Source organism: Saccopteryx bilineata, chromosome 5 (assembly GCF_036850765.1).
Source record: "Saccopteryx bilineata isolate mSacBil1 chromosome 5, mSacBil1_pri_phased_curated, whole genome shotgun sequence".
NCBI lineage: Eukaryota > Metazoa > Chordata > Mammalia > Chiroptera > Emballonuridae > Saccopteryx > Saccopteryx bilineata.
This window is the reverse complement of record NC_089494.1, coordinates 207,879,181-207,887,833: the sequence shown is the minus strand read 5'-3', so window position 1 is coordinate 207,887,833 and position 8,653 is coordinate 207,879,181. Positions and strand designations below refer to the sequence as shown.

The following is an 8,653-nucleotide window of genomic DNA, read 5'->3' as shown; positions in this document are numbered from 1 at the left end:
GAGAAATGAATTCTATTTACTTGTTCATAATCAAATTAAAAATCTGAGAACTTGTGTCCTATGATTTCAAAAATCTTGTTATCTGCTTTGAGTTATTACAACTTTAACAGTTTTAGGGATAGTGACCAAATAATCTGATGGGATTAATTTTGAAGCCTGAAACTAAACATCCCTTTGAGAAGGCCAGGCTTCACAAATCATCATGTAGAATGGACTGGGGTGATTTCTCCCAGCTATAATTGGGGTTATAATGCTGAGCCCTTAAGAAAAGGCCAGGGGACAACCATGTCTTCACTGCAAAATCCAAGTGCCTATAATTGCTTGGTTTTCTGTACAACTTATACAGAATATTAATTATGCAAAGGAAGTTTCCTTCCAATTGCCTTGTCTTCTACAATGTTCAAAAGAATGAATGACCTTTATAAAGAGCCAATTAACATGGCATTTTGTGCAATATATGGTAACGGACAAAAATTTTTCTCATCCACCAACTGCTTAATCATGATAAATCTGTTTTGATCATGAGTATACTTCTCTGGTTAGATATTTACTCTTTGTTAATATGAAAATAAATAATTTCCCATCTTAGTTAAGAAATAATATAGGTCTATATGGTTCATTTTTGTTTGTTGTCCACTAACGTGACCTTTCCCAAGTTAAAATTTTTTTCTATGGGCTAAAATGCCATTTCATACACTTAAGCACTCCCTGAATTTATTTTTTCATATATAAATCATCTTTATTTACAAAATACTATTCTGAGAATGTAATTCCATCTAGCTCCAAACTGAGTGTAAGTACAATCACTTAAGTAACAGCCATTACTTGATCTGAAAATAAGAGAAATCAAAATGACTTTTGAAAAAAGACCAAAAATATGTCAAGTTTCTTGTGGTTCTGGTTGTTGATTTAGTAGTAGATTCACTTGAAGTCAGAGTCAACAGTGATGGGAACTCACTTCTACTTTCAGGCTGTGGGGTGAAGGCAGAGGAAAGAATCCAGCTCTTGAGGCAAGAGAATGAGAAAAGGCTCTCTGCCAACAGCCGTTTTTCTTTGCAGATGAAGGAGGTGATGGACCAGGAAAGTCCCGTGGAGGAACGTAATCACAGAAAGCTTAACACCTGCTTCCTGGGGGTGAAGGAAAAGGTGGACCTCTGCTCGTGTATGGGCCCCTTGCATCCATTGGAAAAAACGGACCTTTGATTGGAGGAACAAAGCCAGGAGCAGTTTTCTCACTCTTGGTGGGGAGAGAGACACTGGCACATTTAAATTATCCAGCACATCTTCACTGTCATTTCTACTGGATTCCATTTCCATAGACTTTGGCCCATCTACTTTATCTGGTGATGGTATATTAACACTTCTTTGTTCTGCTGGTCCAGACAGTCTACCAGTATTAGAATAAAATCTGTCTAGCCTTTGAGGATGTTTGTCTTAATGGGGGAAATCATCATCCAATGATCCTGTTCCAATGAAGTTGAAAGGGATCCGGTATGAGAAGGTGCCCTGTGAGAATCAGTGAACATATCCCAGTTTGATTTGATTCTCCTCTTTCATTAGTAATCCCATGGTCCTGAGGATTCCCTGCGCCTTTTGAGCCTCTCCCTCTTCCCCCTGGAAACAAAGGCGAGAGTGTGAGTGGACCCTTTACAGAGAAAAGAAAAGCTCTTTTTTCAGATGAAAGTCAACCCAATGGTAAGGGACCATATGGGAAACAGTCTCTGCCAAATGCTGTATCTGGAACACCAAGTGCATAAGGATCTTTTTCTAAAAGTTCAAATTTAAACTCTGTTGCAGTTAATTTTTGTCTAAGGTAAGAAGTTTCTCTCTTTAAATCATTGAGTTTTCTTTTAGCCATCCATGCTACCAACCAATTGTCATATTCTTTGTTTCTCATGGGAAATAAAATAATATGCTCTTGATAACAATCTATGGTTCTCTCCAATTACTCAAGATCTTTGGCTCACTTATAGGTCTCTAGCACTTCTGCTGCATGGCTGATCTTTTCATCTGCTTTAGACTGTTTTCCTTCTTTCTATAACTGGCAATTTTCTTCAACTGTTAATTTCCTGTGAATTATCATTTCATTTTCTTGATACAGTTCAGACATTACTTTAACTTTGTGCTGAAGCTTTTGATTCTCGTTTTCAGGATGTTCATTTTCTGACTGTAGAGATGCTTATTCAGTCTGAAGATTATTTTTTTTTCAATTTATTGATTTTAGAAAGAGAAGAAGGGAGAGAGGGGGAGAGGGAGGGAGAGAAAGAGAGAGAGTGAGAGAGAGAGAGACATTAATTTGTTGTTCCACTCATTTATGCACTCATGGGGTGATTCTTCTATGTGCCCTGACCCAGGATGGAACCTGCAACCTTGGCGAATCTGGGACACTCTATCCAACTGAGCTATGCAGCCAGAGCATTCTTGAGATTTTTAGTACACTGTACAGCTCTTCCTTTGTTTTATCTACTTCAGTTACTTGAGTATATATTGGTCTCTTTCTCCTTCCAGGGTTTTAAAAGAAGCCTTTAACTTAGCAGCATAAATCAGCTTCTTTAAAGTTCTTTTTGTTTGATTATCTAAGAGTGCACCATTTTCTGAATCACTCTTCATCTGCAAGTTATCATCCATTACCTCTTCTCCAAGCAAAGCAGCCCAATCTTGCATCTTTAGCAAATATTCAGCCAGCAACTTGATCTGATTTTCTTTATCACATAGAACTTGTTTTGCATATACTTTGAAATCTTCAACTGTTATTTTCGGCTAAAGTTCACTTGTTCTTTCCATTATTCTGCTTCTTGTAAAAGCTGTTTCTGTCTTTCCTGAAGTTGGGAATTTTCACTCAAGCTATCTTAAGTTGTTTTCCATTCATTCGACATATTTTGAAGGTAGTTTTGGCTTCAGCTACTTGTGGTTTGAATGATTTTGATTCATCTTCTATAGACTGCATACTTTTAAAAAAATATCTACCATCAATTCATCTTATTCAGAATGTTCAGATTTCTCTTCCTTTACCTGTTTTTCTAAAAAGAGCATTTCATCCTCAAATTCAGATTTGGAACTCTCCAGCTTTTCACAGACTGCTCCAAAAAGAAGCTTCTGTAGGACTCCTTCTCAAAGCTGGAACCCTTTAATACTCCTCAGCTTTCATATTCTTTCTGTACGAGGCTAAATTTTTCAAGTAGTTTACATTTTTCTTTGATTAGTGTAGAAAGTTCTACAGCAAGCTTTTTGTTCTTCCACAAAAATCAGCTTCTAATCGATAAAAAACTTTTACACACACACACACACAAAAGAAAACAGCAAAAAATCCAACAACAGATGCACACACCAGCAATTCTCATGGAAAACCATAGGGATTAGGTAGGACCTTTTCTCATAAGGTCCTCAAGGCAGTGCTGCCACAACCCTACATAGCTTTCCCTGGACTAGCCCAGGATGGCTGAGGGGCACTCCTGGGTTCCTGTACCGCACCAATACGCCTTGGGGACACAGGCGCGGCCATGGTCTGCCTGGGCCACAATCAAGGGCAGAGAACAGGCAAGTTCCGGCCCAGAACCCTAGATCTCAAGAGCAACAGGACCTAACCACTGCGGGGCAGGTTGCTGGGTGCCCAACCCCTTGGTTTGCTTTTGGCCTAGCCGCAGCTGAGAGGCGGGGGCGGGGCTCGCCGGGGCGGGGTCAATGTCCCCGCCCCGCCCCCGCCCCCACCCCTTTCCCGGGGCCCGTAGGCGCGTCCCCTGCCCGGCTCTTCAAGGGGCGGGCGTTCCACCTGGCGAAGCCGCGCCTCTGGGGCTGTGGAAGTAGGGTTTGGCCTCAGGCTCTGCGCGGTGGTGCCGGCCGCTCAGCACCGACGACAGGGCTTTGTCCCCCAACCTCCATCGGTGGCGGCTGGGGCAGTGAGGCTTGGGGCCCTGGGCGCAGCCGGGCGGTTGAGCCGGCGCCTCCCCGGCTCCGGACCCCCCCAGCCCGCGGCGCTTTCCTCCCGCAGCCCCGCCGGAGCCTGTAGGAACCCACGGGAGCGCCGACAGCGTTGTGCCCGGGGACCCCGCCGGTCCAGGAAAACCCGCAGCAGCCTTTATGCCAGTTAGAAAATGGCCTGCAGGGCCCGCGCCTATGTGTCCTGCCCGAATGTTTGTTGTTGTCGTTGTTATTATTATTATTATTATTATTATTATTATTATTTTGAGAGAAAGAGGCAAAAAATGTCCCAGAGTGTGGAGGTAGCGGGTTCAGTTCCCCCGTTAGGAATCATACGGGAGCAGCTTGATGTTTCTGTCTGTCTGTCTGTCTCTCTCTCTCTCAAAAAAAAGTAATAATAATAAAATAAAAATTCGGGCAGGACACACAGGCACGGGCTTCTTTAAACTCAAGGCCCCTTTAAACTCAAATTGCCCTCACCCCCCACTGGGGCAGCTTCCCCATTAAGCATCTCCCTCACCCCACCTCCTCCACCCCTTAAGCAACCCCTCTCACCTTGGAAAGTTTCTGGGAAGCAGCCTTGGACAAGTCCTTCCGGAGGGGCCTGCGGGTTGGGGAAAGGGAGACAGTCTGTGACCAAGGCCACAACCAGGATATGCTAATCTGGGCATGTCTATCTAGGTGCACCAGACCTCACCTCAGCAAGTGCCTGCAGCAATCCCTATATCAGACACCCCTTCCTGGAGCTCTCTGCTGATGCCACTAGGGCCTCAGCCCTTCTTTTTGCAGATGCATAAATAAACTTCTTGTAAACCTCATAAGGCCTTGTGAATCCCTCCTTTGGATGAGCCTAACATTGAATATTTAAGATTTCTCTCCAGCAAGTGTATGTGTGCACACATGTGCACATTAAGTACAATAAACCATTTGGGTGAGAACTATTGCTTTTAGAAAAGTCATTTTCTTTTTTTTAACTTTTTTTAAATTCATTTTAGAGAGGAGAGGGAGAGACAGAGAGAGAGAGAGAGAGGAGAGACAGAGAGAGAGAGAGAGAGGAGAGACAGAGAGAGAGAGAGAGAAGGGGGGAGGAGCTGGAAGCATCAACTCCCATATGTGCCTTGACCAGGCAAGCCCAGGGTTTCGAATTGGCAACCTCATCATTTCCAGGTCGACGCTTTATAGAAAAGTCATTTTCAAACGATGTGGTAGGACTTCGACATTTTATAAGCCTTTCTGTCCTATACAGCAGTGGTCCCCAATCTTTTTTGGGCCACAGACCGGTTTAATGTCAGAAAATATTTTCACAGACTGGCCTTTAGGGTGGGACGGATAAATGCACAAAATAAAATTATGTGACTGGCGTAAAAACTGTGATATTTTTAAATATAATTGTCGAACATACGATATTTATTGGGCTAAGTTAAAGGAGAAACGAGCATGTCCTCATTATTCAGGCTGTATTTAAATTTGTTATTCTGACGTTTCTACCGGTCCACGGCCTGGGGTTGGGGACCACTGCTATACAGTGATGCCTCGGTTTTCATAGGTAATCTGTCTCAAAACAATTGGCGAAATCCAAAACCGATGAAAACCAAGGCAATTATTTCCATATGAATCAATGTCAATCCAATTACTGTATTAGTACTTGCAATCAATTTAAAAAGAGCACAAAAACACTGGCAAGCAATGGATTGTTTGGCTAGACGCACAGGGAGATGCTCACACAATGAGAAACAACCCCACACTGAGCAGGAGAACACCTTTGTTTTAGCAACATTAGCAGCGAGGTCACGTGGGCACACCAACAAAATCAGGCCACCAATGAAAACCGAGACAATGTTTTCGCGGAAAATCGACAAAAACCAAAAATTTCGATAACGGAAGTCAACGAAAACCGAGGTGTTACTTAAGAGAGGATTTATTTATAATGATGCACCCTTAAAGCACAGAGTTTGGGACCATGGTTTCACTACAAAACCAAGGATTTTTGGTTTGATTGCTTCACTATATTTACATTTTATTTGGGCAAAGGCACATTTATTTTCTCTTCTTTTAAGAATGAATGCTCTGCTGAGTTGAGCTGTCCATGCTTTTTCTTCACTCTTCCTTACATTTGCTTTATGTTACTGTGATAATGCCTAGCAGTATCCTATGATAATTTATATATCTCTTTCCTTTTTTAAAAAAGTTTTCTTTTGTTCAAATTGTTTTGAAAGCATTCTTAGATGTGATTTGCAGGACCTCTTTTAATGGAAATAGATCCATTGACAGCCACTGTCTTTGAAAGTTTTACTATATTACATAACAAGTGAGATCTCAGGCAACTTTGATTATCATTCATGACATTTTTTAAAACCTTGATAGTTTTGAGCTTTGGTCTCATAGTAGTTGCTTCTCTCTCTCTTTTATTAAAGATTTTATTTATTTATTTTAGAGAGAGGAGAGAGAGAAAGGGGGTGGGAAGAGCAGGAAACATCAACACCTAGTAGCTGCTTCTTGTATGTGTCTTGTTGACCCATCAAGCCCGCAGTTTTGAACTGGAGACCTCAGCATTCCAATTGACACCTCACCCAGTGCACCACCACAGGTCAGGCATGGGCTTTGGTCTCTATTTTCTATCCTTCCTACATGTATAATTTAAATTGCCCAAACCGATTAGATTAAAATACAATCAAATTTTGAAGGAAGAATAAGTCTACATGAATAGAGTTAAATTCATTTTCAGAAGGATATCAGAATATTGAATGGCCTTTGAAGATCATTGTGTTATAAATGTCTTCACACTGAACTCTATACCTGTTATTGAGGAGTTACAGATGGGGAAGGCTTAGCTATTCAGCATTTACAGGGTGGGCAAAGCCAGGTTCACAGTTGTTGGTATGGAAATTAATATAATAATTACTAATAATATACAAGAATAAAATCTGTTTTGCGTACTCACAACTGTAAACCCACTTTTGCCAATCCCTGTATTACTGCATTAGCCTCACCAATGATCTATTGACTATTTCTCAATGACGGTTATTTTTAAGGCTTGAAATATGAATGTTTCCTGTTGGGCACAAGCTCTGACGCTAAGCCTCCTGGCCTGCTCATCCAACTGCCTTTAATGGAGATAACATAACCATTAGGAACATTTCCAAGCCCTTGAATATCAAATACATTTTTTTGCAATTAGTGCAACAGTAGCTTTTGGTTTTGAAGTCACTGCAGCCATACATTTGACTTGAAGCAGCTGGTTACTTTCTGTACTAGTAGGTTAGATTATTTCTTTGTATTTCTTATAACCACATGAAATTTTTGTTCAAATTTTATTTTTTTGTAGATCTTCATTTATTCAAGTTTTTCTTGATAACTTGCCTCAGCCAGAATTGGCTGTCAGGTTTCACCTTGTAGACAACTTGGTATACTGGGTTGAGATCGTGAGATCACTTTTTGCTCAGTGGAAAACAGTATCTTGCTCAATTAGTGATGTCTGCCATGGAAAAGAATGGGTACCAGTGATGGGATGTGCATCTGCCATCAAGAAAGCACAGTAAAGCCTTTAGGCAACTTTGAAAAGCCACTGAGCTACCTACCTACCCTTAATGTGTCCAGAAGGAAAACTCCTCTCCCTCTTAGGCTCAGTGAATCTGGTCTGTGAATTTAACTGACAAAAGACAGATTAACAGAAAGAAAGGACTACAAATTTATTAATTTTTTTATGTGCACAGACATTCACAGAAAAATGAAACAAAGTGACTAGACTAAGGTTGGGGTTTATATACCATCTTAAAGAAAAAGGGACTTAGGGTTCAAAAGACAGTAAAGTGTGAAGTGACTGGGAAATTTATGGAAGAATGAATGAAAGATAAGGGTTACTTCAGTTAAGTCTGTGTATGCAAACTCACCTCTCTGTCAACTCTGGGTCCCTGGTGACAGGGGCGCTCTTCTCTTCTTGGCGCAGTGCAGTGTGGGAACAGCTTCTCAAAGGGGAAGCTATGCCCTGCCTTCAGGCAGGTAAGGGGAAGGCAGAGAACTCTCTGTAGCTGTTGATGCTCAGTTGCCTTCAGCTCAGCATAATCCTCACAGCAAAGGGGCATGTTTTGGGAGGCACATTCTGACATTCTGATCCCTGTTGAATGCTAACCCCTTTTTCAGAGTAGAAGGTTGCAGAAAACAAGTAAAAGTAATTGTTTCCCCAGTTTTTTTACTTTGATTTTAAAAATCTTTTCTAAGATAGCCCTGGAAAGTCAGCAAGTTTATAGAGCAAATGGATTAACTTGCATTTCTAAGTTTCCTGTCTCACTGCAGGAGTTTTTGTGATGTTTAAGTCTCTGAAGGACTAAGGGTCATTCCAACCAGGAAAGGGCCCCGTGAAACCTCCAGGGCTGCTGTTTGCCCAGCTGCCCTTTCTCTCCCTTACCTCCCAGGTACCATCCCATTCCAGCGCGTGCTCTGGTGAAGACAGCCCGTCTGCCTGAGAATTTCCTTTTACGTTTTCCTTCTGGATTCTTTATAAACATTCATGCTTTCCCACATGCAGTGCAGTGTGGAAAAGTCCCTGTGGTACTTAACAACTGTAATCACCGTGATTTCTATTTCTCCTTTTATTTTACAACTTTTCTTAATGTTTCCGTGCTATGTCTAGAACTACAATACACCCATGCTTGCTGCACATTCCTGTGTGTGCCTCTGTCTTCTGATTTCATCTTCGTGCTTACTGGTGGGCTGGAGCTGACTGCTAATCTTTTAG

General features: G+C 41.6%; 1 pseudogene; it reads right to left on the bottom strand.

Moving 5' to 3' along the window:
* Positions 1 to 821: 821 nt before the first annotated feature.
* LOC136306628 (melanoma inhibitory activity protein 2-like) lies at positions 822 to 3,502 on the bottom strand (annotated as a pseudogene).
* Between the last annotated feature and the right edge of the window lie 5,151 nt (positions 3,503 to 8,653).